The following is a 16,852-nucleotide window of genomic DNA, read 5'->3' as shown; positions in this document are numbered from 1 at the left end:
ATTGATTTAAAGACGAAGTAAAGATCACAAGAAGAGTGAGGGCTCAACAACACCACATTCAGAAAGGAACTGACACTACTAATCAAAACCAGGAGTAGACAGGCCTGTGCTATACCAGCTACCCCTAGGACAGCGAGGAAGCAAGGACCTCCCAAAACCACTAAACACGTCCAGCCCCATTACCACATTTACCATTCTTCTGAAGTCATTCCTCCCCATAATCAACATTATCAGAAAATGTTATTTTTCCTTAAGCATTTGCTTCTATTTTCTTGACTTCCATCAGTTGCTTTAGCTTTCTTTTTTTTTTCTTTTTCTTTTTTTTTTTTTTCTTCAGGGAAGACTCATAGAGGGATTGAAGCATCTGAGTGAAACATGCATTTTTCCAGCAGTTCTGCAATAACTTATTAGTGATGGGAGTCACAAGACAGAAGATATTCTTGCAGTATTACCAGGGTTTTTTTAACCTAAGTGCAGCTATGTTATCTGTTAGACCATCATCCTAACCTAGAATTCTAGCTAACAAATAGGAAAAAGCATGGTTAGTTAAAACTGACAGAAACAACCCACTAATTAGCATGCAGATTATATTCTAAAAATCACACTGCATCTTTTGCCTGCTCTGCATTTATCCCATCTTCTCCTCCAAGTTGATTCAGACCAGTCAAACCTCAAAGAGCCCAGATGTTTTTCCAAAGACAACCTTTAGGATTATAAGGCATATATGCAGCATTGCTCTTTGTGCTTCACTATATATGCTTTTTACATTAATTTGGTTAGTCCATATGTGGTAGCAGATCTTCAGCATTCAGAGGGTGTATATTATCATAATGAAAAATGCAAAAATACTGTACTGGCCATCATGCAGCACTTTTTCTGGGCTTAGCTTGGCTTCACCTAGTGAAAGCCTTCACTGTTTGTGGTTTTTTCTTACTGATGGAAAATGACATCATATTCAAAACTAACACAACTGTCTTTTGATTTTATTGCTTTACATGATGCTTTGATCCTGCTAGTCTTATATCTATAAAAGAATTTATTTTTTTTAAATTGCTTTCCTCAAAGAAACATTTCATGCCCTGTGGAGGCTCTGACTAAATTGCATCCTATGGGCTTCTCCTTCATACCAAAACTCAAACTAGAGAAACATAAGATGGTAACGCCATTTAAATAAAACATTAGCCTGTCCTCTTCTACCTTTCATGCTGTTATTGTAAATTAATTTTTAATCAGTTCCTACCCCAGATACATTCCTCCTTTAAACATACACTTATCATGTACTGTTAAAAGCATTTCTAAAAGGGCAATTTAAACACAGTGCCAAAGCTGCTCCTTAGAAGCCCTCTAATTCACATTTATCTCTGGTATCAGCCTCAACCACAATGATCTTCCTTTTTACAAGCTCCTAGATGTGTAGTTGAGCTGCACTTTGGATTACAATCCATTTCTGCCTTCTGGGCTTGCTGAAAGGGATTCTGTATTAAACAAGAAGCTTTCAAAGCTGCAAAGAACAGTTAGGAATCCGTCTACCAGATGTATTTTAGAAAGTTCCTCCTAACATTTTATTTGTTTTAAAACATACAAGTATAAAAAAGAAAAAACAGCTAGCTATGCTGCTATATAGTTTGATCCTGTTCTGTATGAATGAAGATTTCTGTTACAAAAAAGGAGAGGATAAGGTCCATGATTCATAATACATAAATGAAAAATGACAAAATATAAAGCCAACACTGCTTAGCAGTTGTCTTTTCATTGTAAACTCTCCTGTTATTTCTCATTTGCCAAACTTTAAGCATTCTGCCTTCATTCACCACAGGGCTGTCTGCATGAGACTAAGGTTTTTTGGAGGGAAAAAAAGAAGAAAAAGTGGGGGAGAAAACACCCAAACAAAAACACTCAAAATCACGTTTCTCATCACTGCAAATTTATCACATTTACTGGGAAGTTCTAACATGTCTACCTCTGAAGTGGGTCCAGCTGAGTAGTATACTTTTGTTATGCTTTGTCACCACCAAAATCTGCCTAAATCCTCCCAGAATCTTAACCAGTGCTAGTTCAGTAAAAATTTAATGGACTTTGGGATCTGAATTATCTGAGGAGTGTCTCCCACTGAGCACGTTCCAGCACTTCATACCAGGTAAAGAAACCATAAAAACACCCACCTACAGACAAGGCTGCAACACCCCCGGGGTGGGACTTCCCAGGAGTCACTTGTCAAAGTCAAGGGTCCCCTGTGGTGCAAGGGGTACTCTGGGCTTTCTGACTTCTTGAGTGTTTGGCTTTACAACTTTACATCCAGGTAGCCTTTATTATGTAATTGCACAATACATGACAGCAATATAGGTCGCATGAAAACATACATGCATTTTGCGAAAACATTTCATATTATCACTACTTTCACTATGAGGTCGCTTCCAGTGTAAAGCTTTAAAACCTTGCCATAACAAAATTAAACATTTCAGGTTAACAACTGTTTCAGAGCAGCAAACCCCTCTACTGAATCTTTGATACTGCAGACTGTACATGTCTGTCTGCACACGTTAATGCTACAGACACACACACAAATTCCTCACAGAAGGAACAATGCACACAAGTGACACATCCTGGAGCACAGCTCCTCACCTTTGAGGAGCTTTTCCCCCCATTTTAGTCTGTAACAGTGTAAATGCATTAGCCATCGGGATGCAATGCAAACCCTGTCTTTTTCTCTGCAGCCAGGCAGGATATGACTGATGGGTGAGGCTCAGCAGAAGATTGGGGGTCTAGTGAGGATTTATTCCATTAGGACAATGCTGCGAAATACTTGATAAGACTGTTTATTATAGCACTACGTTTCTAAGCTATTGCCAAGCATGTCTGGGCCAATCAAATTACATAAATAAATGGCAACAGGTGTCCAACGTATGACTTGACAGTTTTGGACCAAAGTGAGCATATGAGGTTTACAGGCTGATTGCGTCCAGGAGGTGAAGGAAGGAAAATTTTTTTAAGTAATAGTGACTGAGGCAGAAGTCATACCCTTTCAATTCGTGATCAGCTGATGAAAACTGATGGCACAGCATACAAGCAAGCATCATTAATCCCAGCCAGTTACTTATCTCCAGTGTATGCCCTGCACTTTAACCGTTATTGTTGTTCTAAAAGGAAAATTAAATAAAACCCAGAAGGATATAGATTTTTGTAATGGCTTATACAGCTTCAGTTGACACAAGCCCTGTGCAGGATAATTCTAGAGACTTAACATCTTACAGACAAAACCATAGATGTTAGGGATGGATGATATCTGCTAAGCCATCTGTTCTATTTCATTGCCAAGGCAAAACTGTTCCTACTGCATATTTATTTGACTTTTACATTAGTTTTAAATACTCCAGTGGATGGAGCTTCCACTGTTCCCATGGGGAGGTTGGACTCACTACAGAATACATTTCACTGGCAAGGTATTTTTCCTGGTGTTCAGCTTAAACTTCCCCTTTTTAATTTCATCCTGTGACCTTCATCGTCCTTTATTTGTGTATGTGCAAGTTTCCATGTATCAGCACATGGAGAAGAGAAGCTGTACACATCAAGGACTGTTAATGTACATAGGTTTTAAAAGAGTAAAGAGTGCATACACAGAGGGTCTCAGAGAAAATAGCATCTACTCTTCTAGAGAATGTCAGGACAGTGAAGTCTTATGTTTCTCAGGTACAGGCTATAATTACTGCGGTGTTATCCAAAATTTCTAGTAGGAGGGGACAGACAACAGTTTCAGGACACCAACTGTTTCTTTCAGGCACATGAAAGCAGCAGCAGCAACTTGCTTCTAGGCCAGAAGCTCTGCAGAGGCACAGTAGGCAACATACCTCCAGTTCTCCTCTGTGGACAACGGAGCCGGAGAGGCTGTAGAGACAGAGTAGAGCTGGATGCAGTCTCCCCAGTCATCAGCCAACCTTGACTAAGCGCAGGCTAAAAAGTGACCCAGTGTCACACCTTGCACCTGACGCTCAGACAGGTTCAGAATCACACAGCAAGCCTAGCATAATTGCTAGTCTGTGTGAAATTCTCAGGCTAGCATTTTAGTGTACCCTTTCTGTTTTCAATTGTTACATATCAATATTCCCTGAATTTGGTGTGCTGGTAGAAGGATACTGTGTACAGGATTTTGTACTGCTGTATATCTGCACTGACTACATTTTGCTCTCCTCAAAACTGGTTAAGATCTGACATCTTTAATGCTTTCCTTCATTGTTTGCCTTTAGCATCTTTCTTTATGCATAGGTTGTTCTCCAGTGTAAAAGACTGTTTGTTCTGCAATTAGGTTAACAATAAGGTGGGTTTATTTTCACTTAATCAGCTTCCTATACCCTTACTAATTTGGAGATTATGTTAATTGAAGTTAATCCATTATAAAATTCAATGTCTATTTTTGCCCGGGTTTTAATAAGAGTTGAAGAACCCTTCTATGTATTTACATGTCATTGAACTTGTGTATCTAGGTAACATTCAGAAGCAACTTGTTCATAATTGATCAATTTTCTACATAGCTTAAGGTTGGGGTTTTTTGTGGTTTTGTTTGTTTGGTTTTTTTTCCAGCAGATGAAGCCGCCAAATTTAATTTCAGGCAATTTCACTACAGATTGCCGCTTTCACTATTTCTTGCTGTTTCCAGTGAGAACATTACTTGTTTTAAGAAAGACAGTGGTCCGTAGCAATACTGAGAAACATCATTAGCAGAGGCATAAAGCTGTTGTGTATATTTTTAACAGTTTACTACTGCATCTAGGTACCATATACAGAGTCTCCATAAAAAGCTAGGAATCTGGGACAGTTATTATCTCCAATGAGATTCCATAAGATTCAGTGGCACGTTCTGGCTAATCTAGAAATAGATCTGCAGACACAACCCCAGAGGTCATTTATCAAAACTATTGTCTCAACTTTTCTATTGCCTTTACAAACAAAAATCCGGTAACAGAATCCTCTCTGCTGTTCCCATCTCCCTCTTTTCCTGACTAGTTCACAATAGCCAGAATAACAGAAACACTAAATACCATAAGTCCAAGAACAGAAGCCTGAAAGCTTCCCCTGTAAACAACGACAGTTTGTGACCCATCGACTATTTCAACTCCTTTCACCGTATACATTCCATTTTGTACCGCACCGCTTTCTTGACCAGAATTCATTGCGCCACACGATTCCTTGCCCGCAGCATTAACGGTACTCGACTACGCGAGCCAGGAGAAGGAAAAGTTTAAAACGCCCGTGCCCGGCGACGGACTCGGTGATCTTGAAGGTCATTTCCAACCGACATGGTTCTATTCCGTGACGAGTTCAGCAAGCGCCCGCGGCGGGAGCGGACGGGCTGGGCCCGCGGCCGCTCCCGCCGCTCCCCGCTGGCGGCCGGGCAGGCAGCCGCTAGGTGGCGCTCGCGCCCCGCCGGCCGGGCAGCCCCCGCCGGCCCCGGCCCCGGCCCCGGCCCGGGCGGCCGCAGGCTGAACCGCCCTCCGCTCCTTTGCGACAGCCCGCGAGTTCGTTTCGCGACAAAGGGAGCACCGCTGTCTCTCGTTAGAGCTGGAAGGTGTGCTGGGAAATATCCCGAAACACTTCTGCTCCCGCACGGCTCCCCTGACTCCAGCATCCGACCGGTCGGTCCGACCGCGCGGCGGGGCCTCTGCCCCGGCCTGCGGGGCCGCTCCGATGCGCGGCCACAAGTTCGGCTTCCTCTCCTCTCCCTCTCCCTCAGCACCTGAGACCTCCAAGGGATACTAACTTGGAAGTGAACTAATTCATCCAGTAGTCGCTTGTTACCTGATTACACATTACCTAATCACAGGCTCGGTAATTAACTCTTCTCTTTGGCTGGCTGTATAAATTGGCAGGTTGGTATCCAAGCAAGGTCAAACTCAACACTACTTCTAGACAGAACTCAGGAGGTGTGGGAGGATAAACCAGCGATACAATAGAAATGGGACAAGGACCACCAGCAACGGTTTCAGGCTCATGGGAAAATGAACTTCTAGGGTAGTCTGAGAGACTGAAAGAGTTAATGTCTCAAACATTGTGGTGGGGCAAGTTCTGCTTAAAGACAGACCCTGCACAGCAAGGAACCAAGGTGAAAAGCCCATCAGCTCAGACATCAGCAACAGGAGGGGGAGGGCGTGCTGGAGGGTGCGCAGCTCCCTGTTCTGATGAGCTGTTCTGATACAAAGATCAAACAATGGCCACGTCTGCAGGGAAGGAGAAGTTACTCCACAAACGACCCCCAAGCCCAAAGGCTCACAAACTGTTCATTAACCTGAGGAGTTCGGGTGTCTGCCCGAAGGAGGGGCAAGGATGATAAAAGGACACAAACCAAAGCCCCGGGTGCACAAGCCCACCGGGACTGGAGCCCTCGGCTGACTGAACCAACGCTGGACCCAGGACCGGTGAAATCTTTCTCTCTCTGTCTTCTTCTCTCTTTCCTTTTCTTTTTCCACAATCCCTACACCTCGTCCGTTTCAAGATATAAACCGTTGACCAAGTCTGGGACTAAGAGTGGATCCAGCTGCCCCTAGACCCTTCTCTGAGGAGGAGTCTGGAAAGCAAGGGGGTCTGCTCTGAACCTCCTGACTCAAGGGGAGGGATCTCCTTATTCCCTGAATCGATGTATATGGTTACACAGTTTACAGAAGCAGTCTTATGCCAACTCCTGTTGTGAGAAACCCTGCCACCTACTACCACGGCTCCCCAGTTCAGTTTGCTTCTGTCATGAATAAAATCTTTAACTGATCGTTTGGTGTCCTTTCACCTTAATTTAGCCCGAGGGAATTTCGAATTAAACACAACTCCCTGGTCTGTCCAGTCTGGGTCGTGACAGGTAGGACCGTTTATTTTCCCCTCTCCAGGATGGCAATGCACTTCCCTTCTATTCCCCCACACCCCCCACACCCCCAAATCAATTCTGTAAGCATCCCTTCCTGACAGCTCCCTTCTACCATACAAAACAAGCACTTTTTAATGGAAAATGAGAAGCAGAACAGACTAGACGAAGTAGAGAGGTGAGTGCAGGCTGGTGGTGAAGGTGGGAGGAACAGGATGATCCTGAAGCAGTGGGGTTTTCCAGGGCTCTCACTATTGCTCAATCCTGGAGGAGCCCTTCCCTAACCTGGTTGCCATGGGAACACTGAGATGTCAGGGAGACCATAACAAAGATGAGGGTAGCTGAAACGATCGCATTAGGTAGGCACAGAGCATGCATCCATAGGAAAACACATTCCATTGCCCTCAGCAGTCACAGAGGAATGTGGTTTTAAATTAGATTTTGGGGCATAAAACAATGGAGACAGGAAAAGTTCCTGTTTGCTAAATTGCCATAAGCTGAGTGGATTGAACAAATTCTCTGCAGTCTTTACAGGTGACAGGCTGCAAGCAAAGTACCAAAGAAGAGAGAAGATTCGCTCAGACTAGCAAAGAATTTCCTAAGTTTTCACTTGCAAGTACAGAGAAGAACCAGACAAACCTTTAAGAGAGCATCTGTACACAAATCCACATGCAGTCTGGAACATTTCTTCTGCTTTTATTACAAAACTGTCCCCATTAAGTAACCAGTATTTCTCATTCACCTGAATGGACAATTATAACAGCTTTTGATAAGCTGATGAAAAATCTGCAACATTTGGAACAATCCCGTATACTCTGATCATTACTGTTTGTTGCAAGGGGTCATACTCATTAATTTTTAAAGACAGTTCTAAAACTAGTAACATACTGTCTTCACATAGACATTGTTAGTTGGTGTGCATGATGCTATCTGTTCAAAGCTGTAAGACCTTTCATTTTATTCTTAAAACATGTATATGCATGCTCACATACAAATATTATCCAATTAAAGAGAGTCCAGAGGGAAAAAATAAAATCACTGCAGGTCTAGAAAAAAAAATCTTTGAGGAACGACTACATTAATTGGGAACAGTTGGTCTAAAGACTAAGAGAGTGAGGTGGCAGTCTGCCAGATTTTGAATACATAAAAATTTTCTGCAAGTGCAAATGGAAGACTAAGCTCTGTACGCAGAGTAGATAGAATAAGAAGTGATGGACTTAAATTGCAAAAAGAGAATTTTAGGGGGTTTAGTGGTAAGGATAGTGAAGTGCTAGGATGGATGGCCTGAAGAACTTGCAAGTCTTCACCCAGAAAGATCTTTAGAAACAAGTTAAAAATGTTTCTAGGATGACCTTGCATACTCATTATGATTGAAGGTACAACAATATATTAGACAACTTTTCTGTCATCTTTTCTGTTACATGATTCTATGCAACACTAAGATTTTTGTGATATTGCAAGTTTCATAACATACAAGTTTTGTAGGTCATGTTGACTGATCCCTAATGGAACACAAAGCAGTGTTTCCCCTATGTCCAGTCATGCTATAAGCCCATGGGAACATTCATTTCTCATGGACTTTTGCCATTTCTCCTTCCACACCTGGCAGAATCAAGAAAGGCAGAGGCGGGTTCCAAAAAAATGAAAGAAAAACAGTAGCCAAGTTCCAGGAATCACCTATGTTTAAGAATGAGCAAAAACTCAGACTCAGTAGATCATCTTCCCCAAAACCTGAGCTTCAAACAAAGATGCTAGCACATTCTTGGAGATTAAAGAAAACTAAAACGTATTTGAGTGGATATTCCCATTATTCACATGATATGTGAAGACTTGAGACAGAAAAATTCTATCTGGCACAGAAAGAGGGTGCAGATGCCCTTGACGCACAGGAAAACCTTCAACTGCACCTCCTAAACTGCTATTAGGTTAAGCGTTTATTCTCCCACAAGGTGCGAGTTGTGAGCACCCTGGACTCACCTTTTTTTATGTTTTTTTTAAGGTACATGGACGAAGCAGCATATCATAGCACTGATTACCCAGACATTATTAGAAACCATGGCTTCATATGCAAAATACAGTAATTTGTCTATTTAAAAAACATCTTGTAATTCTGCAGAGAAGTGCACTCTAGTTGTGTGGATAACATGGGAAGTTTACCTCCAAGCCTGTCCTGACCAAGCAGCTCTCTCTTCTGATCTTCTGTATCTTTCAGCTCCCCAGCAGCCCCCCTGCCCTCTCAATCAACCCATTCTTCAGGTTATGATTTTGTGCAAGTTAACTGAGTTAGCAGAGACTGAGTTAGCTCAGGACTTAATTGTTAAATACTCGTACTTTCAGAGAAAGAAGCACACCATTTGCAGTGCATGTTCTGAACCATAAATTGGGGCAAATGCTATTTCACAAAATACCGTTATGACTATGACATTAATTCCATTTCATGGACAGAAATAAACACTCACACAGCTGCCATTCACTCGTTTTGCACTATTCTGGATTCTCAAGAAAAGGTGAACAAAACAGTTTATTTTCTGCTGATACAGACGTTCTGGGTTTGCTCAAATAAACATTCAACCGTGCCTGGCAGGGTGGAGCTGCAGTTTGGTTTTTCTAAACATCTCATATTGTCATTCTGAAACTTACAGGCGTGATCAACTTTGCAGGATTTCCCTTTCATGCTGGGAGCAATGACTGAGCCAGCATGCAAGGAGCAGCACAGGAAAAATTAAGAAGTGCAAAAATCATTCATTTTCCACCACAGTTCCAACACCACTCCCATGCAAACTGATGATAAATCTTTCATTGACAGCAAGAGTTCAAGGTCTGACTCAGAGGCAGCATCAATGTATTAGGCTGTGACCACTGAGAGGGTCAGATGCAGGTCTGGTATAAGTGGGATGAACTTTTAACAACTTTGATAGAATTTGCACCACCTTTTTGCCAAGAACAAATTTGATCTGAGCACAGACCTGCATTAAAAGAGTATAGTCCCTGTACAATTCTTGCAGTCTCCTTTCTGCTTTACAATGCTTTCCATTCATAGACCCATTGCTAATTAACTGTTGTATAATAACAAAGACTAAGCCAACGTGCCTTTTAGAGACCAATCAGCAGGATCCTGTGACAGACCACTGAACAAGGAGTAATGCAGAATGATGCCTGACCTGCTTAAAAAAACAAGCCAAAACAAAACAACAAAACACTTAAGCAAGACAAAAAGCATTAATTTTCATCATTCTCCAGAGAAGACAAGTAAACAGTGTAATTTCAGCTTCCCCAGCACTTTAAATAAAAGGTCTCTTTTGAAATACATAACAGCAACCACAAACGGAACTGTAGTAATGTCTCTGCAATCAAAACAGTTCTGGGTACATCTGCATGCCCGGGGGCAGATAAATTAGAGTATCTAGGGCTGGCAGGATGCAAGACAGATCAAGTCCAGCCACCAGCTAGCCATGTTAGCACTGCTGAAACCAGCAAGCCACACAAAATATGGTACATTAGCTTAGGCTGCCTTGTGGTTACCCAGCTATACAGCTTTCAGGCTCAGATGACCAGGTCAAAGCATAGAGATGTGTCAGTACTTGACATACCTTCCATGTGAAAAGTAAATTAAAATCAGACACAAACCTCCAGAAACGTGTAGCTACAAATGGAAACAAGTAGGGCAGCCTGTTCTTCTGGTCTCCTTTTGCTTGTCATCTCACTTACTCTTAACAAACTTCACCTTTGCGAACTCTAATAAATTCACATGATACTGTGGCAGCATTTTAAAGATTGCTAGGGTCAAGGCAGATGCAAGGCCAAGCCTTTTCCCTAAACCACTCTCCAGGTCACACTCATTTAACTCAAATGCAAACGCACACACAGCCATTCAGAAGGAGGAGTCAAAGGCAAACGACTGACTGCTTACATTCTCCTCTCATGTATCATCAGTGACAGAAACTGCTGTATCTCAACCACAACTAGACAAACAGGCCAGACATTTCTTTGTAATGGACACAGCAGTAACATACAACCTGCAGGAGTGTGACTGAACCCCTGAATATCATTCTGACAACATGGGCAATCTGTTCATGAACCCCTTATGAATTATGCTTGTGCTGATCATTGTTAGACCAAAACTTTATTTAAATTGCAGGGCTTGTCTGAGTCCTCCACTACCTCCACGTTTGTCTAAAATTCCAAGTCTAACAGCAGGGCTAAGAGCAGAGTATTGCCAACCTTTAAGGGCTGTCATTTTAAACAGAGTATTTCCAGGCCAGCATGCCATGCGCCAAAGAGGGTCACAGTCACAGACCAAAGCCAGCTCAGCAGCCAGCTGCCCTGGGATAGAACCAAGAGGAAAGCTAAGACATATTTGTTTCTGCGTTCATGTAAGAAGTTCATATTTTGACAATCTTTGTCTCCTAGAGCACAACAAATTGTAGGGATTACAGTGTTACCTGAATCTGCAAGTTTTGCAAGCTTTCTAAATTCAATGCAAACTATGTATCAGACATAAAATGTCATAGGCTTACATGGTGGGTTGACCCTGGCTGGATGCCAGGTGCCCACCAAAGTCCATTCTATCACACACACACACCCCCCCCTCAGCTGGACAGGGGAGAGAAAATATAACAAAGGGCTTGTGGGTTGAGATAAGGACAGGGAGAGATCACTCAATGAATTACCATCACAGGCTAAACAGATTCAACTTAGGGAAAATTAACTTAATTTATTGCCAATAAACCAGAGTAGGGTAATGAGAAATGAAACCAAATCTTAAAACACCTTCCCTCCACCTCTCCCTTCTTCCCGGGCACAGCTTCACTCACGGATTCTCTACCTAGCCCTCCCAAGCGGCGCAGGGGAATGGGGAATGGGGGTTATGATCAGTTCATCACACATTGTCTCTGCTGCTCCTTCCTCCTCAGGGGCAGGACCCCTCACACTCTTCCCCTGCTCCAGCACAGGGTCCCTCCCACAGGAGACAGTCCTCCATGAACTTCTGCAACGTGGGTCCTTCCCACGGGCTGCAGTTCTTCACAAACTGCTCCAGCGTGGGTCCCTTCCACGGGCTGCAGTCCTTCAGGCACACACTGCTCCAGCGTGGGTCCCCTGTGGGTCACAAGTCCTGCCAACAAACCTGCTCCAGCGTGGGATCCTCTTTCCACAGGTCTGCAGGTCCTGCCAGGAGCCTGCTCCAGCGTGGGCTTCCCATGGGGTCACAGAATCCTTTGGGCATCCACCTGCTCTGGCATGGGGTCCTCCATGGGCTGCAGGTGGATATCTGCTCCACCGTGGACCTCCATGGGCTGCAGGGGGACAGCCTGCCTCACCATGGTCTTCACCAGAGGCTGCAGGGGAATCACTGGAGCACCTCCTCCCCCTCCTTCTTCACTGACCTTGGTGTCTGCAGGGTTGTTCCTGTTACATGTTCTCACTCCCCTCTCTGGCTGCTGTTTCTGTGTCCACTTCAACTTTTTTTCCTTCTGAAATACATTATCACAAAGGCGCTACCACTATCGCTGATTGGCTCGGCCTTGGCCGGCAGTGGGTCCATCTTAGAGCTGGCTGGCATTGGCTCTGCCGGACATATGGGAAGCTTCTAGCAGCTTCTCACAGAAGCCACCCCTGTAAGGCCCCCCCCCAAACCTTGCCACACAAACTTAATACAGTTTAATTCATTGTCATCAAAACTCTGAACATGTTAAAGCTGTCATTGTACTACCTCCAAAACCCAGGCAGACATGGACCTGCTTGATGTATACAGGCAATGCTCATAGATGACAAGCTTTTTTCAGTTCCCTGGCTCTGAATAGGAGGTCTCATGCACATGATTGTATCAGTGAAAATCCTACTTCTGATTTGTGGGAACTCCTCCACTTTCAGTTTCATTAAATTATTGCCAAATTATGATCACAATGAGGAAACACAGCTAAGGCATTGCAGTTGATTGATGGACAGCGAGAACTCATGCTGGTGGTTAGACTGCCATTGTTTGTGGTTAATACTGTTTATTTTCTGACTCACTGTATTGTAACAATGACATTCATTTAGAAGGGAAGGAGAAGTTTTATTAGGTTGATTTCCCATAACAGAAAGAGAGGCCACACACATTTGCAGGCTAAGGCTGCAAATGACACATATCAAAATGCCTTTAAACACAGCTAAAAATGCTTTGCTATTTGTGCCACTTTGCTCTGAAGACAAGTGTGGTTCAGAGCCATACTAGCCTCATTTTGTGCAGGGACACAGTCAAACAGGATGAAAAGCATAACCTCTAGGAATACTTATGCTTTCTCCAGTGTACCTAAGCAGATTTGTTTGTTTGCAGTCCCTTCTATCCCTGCAAATAAACGTTTTGATGAAATGAACAAGTCCCAAGGAAGCTTCTTCAGGAAGAAAGATCAAAACTCAGGTTATTTTATCAACAAAGTACCTGCATAAACACATACAAGACCAACAGATGCCAGTGTGAAGGCTGCTTGATAACCTGTGTGAGAAAGGTGCGTCCTCTGCCTGAATAAGCATTAATTTGTATGATAATTCCCAAGGTGTCAAGCTGGGGTGGTACCAACCTGTTCTGTGCCTTGTGTCTTTAATAACCTGTTCCCAAAAGGCTGCCCACAGGTGGATCACAGACAGTACTCAGGTAAGTTTAGAGGACTACAGTAAAGAAAAAAACTGAAATAAGGACTTTGTCTATGATCTGTGCCACAGCTTTTGCACCTGTGCTCAGTGGATTTTGTAATTAAACTCCAGCAACCAAGGCTTTCTTAGTTTGGGCTGTAATTTCACATAGCATCATCTATTCTTATCGCACTTCAGCGGGGGAAGTATCTTGCAGCCACACATACTTACACGAGCACACAAACACACCACAACTACTGTAGGTCTACACTGTTCCCACACAAACATCACAGCCCCCCATAGTGTGGGGGGAGAAATCAAGCAGACCCAAGGTCCTCCTTCCTCTTGGGCACAACACCCAAGGGACACTGCCCCTCCTCACCACCTTCCCTGTGCTGGGCCTCAGCCCTACCTGCTCTCCCTCCTTACCACCCCAGGGGCGCAGCTTTCCCCGCTGACTGCCCTGCACCTCAGGCAGAGGCTTTCTCGGCTCCCATCTTCCTCCCTGCAGCACCCATGCTGAGCTATGCCCAGACTGTGGCAGGTTTGGGGGCTCTCTCTGGCAGGCCCTCAGCCATACTACCTCGTACAGCTGGCTGCAGAGTCAGTGCTGCTTCAGCTAAGTGAAAATAAAAATAAAAGTCGGGATTTCAAGAAAAATCCTTTCATAAACCATCCGAGACCTGCAAGGCACTTCTGCCAAAATAAAAACTAACCCTTACTTCTGGTTGCTTTCACATTGCCCCAAAAGCTCACCCAGGGTGGCTTGTTTGTACAAAGAGAAGCTGTCAGGTGGAGCTGGAGGTGTCCAGGGGCGGCAGGGGACACAGCTTGCTACCACCTGAGGAGCAGCGGGGTCTGTCGGGCCCACAGGGAGCTGTGGCTGGGCCTCAGCTTCTCCTGAGGACACACCTGTCCCCTCAGGCCACCGGTTTCCTCACCACGCTTTAAAGGCTGTATCTGCTTCAAGGTGGGTGGATTCAATGCTCCTAGTGAAATAATCAGCAGTAAATAGAAGCGTTTAAGTGCTTCCCAACAGAAACACTGACTCGGTGAAGGCCTGGCCTGCTCTACAGCTGCTGCACTTAAAATTCTCACCTTTAAGGTTCAGGCTTAACACCCATTAACCCGGCATTCATGGAGGCCGAGCGGCATTTCACGCTTTCTGAGGCTGCGAACGCTGGCGGGTGGGGGCCGTGAGGCGGGGGTGGTGGCTCTGCCTCTGGCGGCCCGCCAGCGGGCAGGCAGCGGCACCCGCACCCACTTTACTGCAGGACCCTTTAAACTTACTTACCCTCCCCGTTACAGCACACGCTTTTTATTCACTTACTTATTACCAAGATAAAAGTGTCTTTCGGTTCTTTTTTTTGTTGTTGGTTGTGGTTTTTTGTTGTTGCTGTTCCCCTGCTGGGAAGGGGAAAGCTCGGGGCTCCCGCCGCCTCCCCGCGGGACCGACGGCAAACCCAGACAGACCACGGCGGGCGGGGGGCGGAAAGGACGGGAAACGCGGCGCGGGAAGAGCCCGAAAACCTGGGGCAGCGCAGGAACGGCACACAGGAAGGGGCCGGGGGAGGGCCGCGGTTTCAGTGGCCTCGAAAAGGGCGTGGGGAGGAAAAGAGGGTGGGTTTTGCCTCCGGATAAGCAACTCGGAGCCAGTCCTGATCTTTCCGACGGCTGAGAGCTGTCGTTCCCCGAAGGTGGTGTGGCGCGGGTGAGGGGCGCCGGGAGCCCCCGCTCTCCGCCGCGGTGGGCAAACGGCCGCCCGCCGACATTTTGTCTCGGGGTGGGAGGTGGTGGTGTGTGACTGCGGGTGCAGTAGGGAAGACCTCACGTTCAAATACGGGAGTCGTGCTTCCTAAAAGAAACAAAAGGAAAAAAAAAAACTAACAAAAACCCCACCTTCCCGCCCTTAATTATATTCTGAAATAGTAAGGTACTTTGAGTCTTCAAACATCAAAATTCAGGTAAATCCTAATCTGAAATACTTTACTTGTTTCAGCTGGTTCTGGTCTCTATAGGCAGAGTCTGCTTTTTGTCTGGAGCTTTAAAAAGTTTTCTTTCTGTATCTCCCAGCACACTTCCATAGCGTAGCTGCTAGGCTGAGTATTGTGTTTCCCCATTCTCATCGCTGGTGGGAAAAGGCTTTGCTCACTGAGCCTTTTATGTTAGTTCATCCTATTAAAGCGCCTTGCTTTGTTGTCCTCTGAACCCTCTTTAATGCCTCTGCATTTTTCAGCAAGTTTAGTGGAAAGAGAAACTTCAGCCTGTATCATTGAAGAGTCCTGACTAGAGCCGCTTCCACTGATGAACCATTTCAAGTTAAAAGATTCGATATTCCTTCACTATCACCTCCATTGTGCAGACAAGTTCTCTCTCACACCTGTGTTATTTATTAGAAAAATAAAATGCAACCACTTTTGCATGGGAAATGGACAGCCTCTGAGATGAAAGTTAATCTTAAAGATTTGCTCAAGAAACTTTTGCAATATGACGTATAAAAACAGTAAGAGAGCTGATAAAATGCAAAATGTATTGAATTTCTAAGACCGGGGGGGGGGAAAGTTGTTAACACTTTTTGGAACAGAGGTGTAGGCTGCTTTGAAGGAATGTCTGTGCCAACCTTAAGGATTTGTTCAAAAGGTGCAGAGAAACTATACACCAGCTGCAAGCAATTTCTTATCTTGTGCCTAAACCAGCAGTAGAAGTGGGAGTTGTGATAGAAATAAAAAGCATCTAAAAGTGCCTGGTGTTTGGGAAACGGCTCACATGTATTCCTTGTGCAACAGGCATCTGAATGGTCACCAGATTAGAAGAAATCGTTAGACCATAGTTGTGTCTTCCCTGAAAGCCAGAAAGATAATAATGCAGGCTTTGGTGAGTTGTTTTTCTATAATAGCACCTCTTCAGAATGTGTTTTTCAGCCAAGATCTCAATTCCTTCTTCCAACCATAAGGATAGAGTTGCACATATTGCTAGAAATTATTTTTTTCCCCTCACCTTACAGTAATTGTGATACACCAGCATTCAACTCATCAAAGCACAAGGAAATATTGCAAGTAGCTGGGCAATAAATGACCTGGCAGACCATATACCATATTCAAAATGCCACAGATACCAGCTCTTTGAATAGTACCACAAAATTCAAAATATTCATTTGTAAACATCCTTGTGTATATATTAGATATATATCTTTGTGGGAAGGTGAGAATTCATGAGACCTTGCCCAGAGTTGCTCAGGAAAGAATTGCAGATCTAAGGATAGAGTTCACAAGTGAAAATCCTCAGCTTTCTGTCTATATTACCAGAGAGGATTCCTTGCCTTCAAGTGGAAAATATCAGACTGTAGTCCAGCCCCCCACCAATCCCAAATTGTCCCTGAAGCCTGTTCTCCTGTGCACT

The sequence above is a fragment of the Buteo buteo genome, chromosome 10, assembly GCF_964188355.1.
Source record: "Buteo buteo chromosome 10, bButBut1.hap1.1, whole genome shotgun sequence".
Lineage (NCBI taxonomy): Eukaryota > Metazoa > Chordata > Aves > Accipitriformes > Accipitridae > Buteo > Buteo buteo.
Note: the sequence above shows the minus strand (reverse complement) of the source record.